The 2,001-nt window shown below is 40.7% G+C and overlaps 1 protein-coding gene across 1 annotated transcript in view; it reads left to right on the top strand.

Annotated features, from left to right (window-relative positions):
• Positions 1-2,001, top strand: part of LOC115288354 (complement factor H-like) — a 79,434-nt gene that overhangs the window by 7,533 nt on the left and 69,900 nt on the right. The gene's annotated exons all lie outside the window — the stretch shown is intronic.

Here is a 2,001-nt window from a genome sequence, read left to right as displayed (position 1 = left end):
CCCAACTCTGTCTGAATAAAAGCCAAATTCTTCAGCATGATATGGAGCACCTTAGAACCTTGCACAGGCCTATCTTGAATCCACCACAGACTTACCCCTACTTGCGTCCTACACAAGGGCCCCCAAGGGCATGGAACAGGGGAGCTTCAGGTTCAGGGAAGCCTCACTGTATTTGTACCTTCCTCTCCCTGCACTTCCCAGTGACTGATATGCTTTTCCCCTCCTCAACTTCAGTGGAAAAAGTCTCATTCTTTCTTCAAAATATATCATATGCATTAGTTATTCCCATAAGTTTTCATTAATCACAGAAATTTATTTTTTAAAAGTTTTTAATGTTTACTTACTTTGAGAGACAGAGACAGAGTATGAGCAGGGGTGGGGCAGAGAAAGAGAGAGATACAAAATCTGAAGCAGGCTCCAGGCTCTGAGTTGTCACCACAGAGCCTGACGTGGGACTCGAACCCACGAACCGTGAGATCATGATCTGAGCCGAAGTGGAATGTTCAACTGACGTACCCAGGTGCCCCTGTTTTTTTTTTTAGTTTATTTATCTTGAGAGAAAGGGAGAGAGCTTGAGAGAGACAGAGACACAGAGAGAGTGAGAGAAGGAGCAAGCATGAGCTGGGGAAAGGCAGAGAGAGAGAGGGAGAGAGAGGATCCCAAGCAGGCTCAGTGGTGGGCCTGGAGCTGGACACCAGGCTGGATTCCATGACTGGGAGATCGCCACCTCAGCCAATATCAAGAGTCTGATGTTCAACTGACTGAGCTACCCAGGCACTCAGCAATTTAGTTTTAAGGAGGAAACCCCATCTGTGAACCTCTGGAATATACAGTATCTGCTGTGCTGAATAAAAATATGATTACCATGATTGACTTGAAGAACTAGTTTTGTTAGAGAGAATTTTTAAGAACAGAGATACTTTTCTCTGCATCTCAGTATAGGATAGACTAGATAGGAAAGTGTGAATTTTGGATACTGGTAAAAAAAATGAATATGGCAGAAATGTCTGCCAAACACGTATTGGTATAACGAAGTATGGCACTTGTAAGTAAATTGACCAAAATGTTTCATTACAAAAGCCCAAATCACCATACTCGTTCTGATGCACTGGTTAGCAGTATAACTAAAGAAATCTTGACTTACAGTTTACTGTAGAACTTTTTTGAAAAGGCAAAAATTTGTTTAGTGAATTCAGTTTAGTTCCACAATATTTATCTAAACTCACAGTGCAAATATAAAATAGGACCCCACTCTAGAAGTGTTATTCAATAGCAGAATGTTATAATGATGTACAGTGGAAATAAATAATAACTTTGTGATCTTACAGATTAAAAGAAGCCTGTTCCATAGGCCAACAGTAAAGCTTGCAGCAGCAATGCTGACTATTCTATTTGAGCATGAAAGCCAATTACAATTTGATTATGGTTAAGACCATGGAATCTGGTTTCAGACAATCTAGGTTTGAATCTCAACTCCGCCATTGTGCCGTCATAACCTCGTCATGAGATTTAACTGTCTTGCCCCACAATTTCCTCAGTTATGAAACAGAGGTGAAAGGAGTGCATGAATCCCCGTCATTTTGAAGGTAAAATGGAACGGCACATGTAGAGAACTTAGATCAATTACTGATAAATATAAGTGCCCAAATAAATGTTATTAGTGTTATTAGTATTAGTATTATGCTCTGTTATTAGTTATTAGTATAATTAGTATTATGCTCTGCACAATATTTAAGAGTGCATATTTCCATGAGAACAACTAAAAGTGTCCAGTCCCATGAACAGTAAGTGTCTCTTACCCATGCACGTCGGGCTTTCTCCACTCCAGACACCATTTGTGGAGCAATGTATCTCTGCAGGCCCAACAAGCATGAAGCCTGAGTTGCACGCAAACCGCACGACTTGTCCAAAAGTATATTCCTGGTCTAGGTCCGACACACTACTGGTAATTCTCCCATTCTCTGGATGTGTCACTGGCAAACACTTAACAACTGAAAAAAA

Source organism: Suricata suricatta, chromosome 3 (genome assembly GCF_006229205.1).
Source record: "Suricata suricatta isolate VVHF042 chromosome 3, meerkat_22Aug2017_6uvM2_HiC, whole genome shotgun sequence".
In the NCBI taxonomy this organism is placed as follows: Eukaryota; Metazoa; Chordata; class Mammalia; order Carnivora; family Herpestidae; genus Suricata; species Suricata suricatta.
This window is presented reverse-complemented; position numbering and strand designations above follow the sequence as displayed.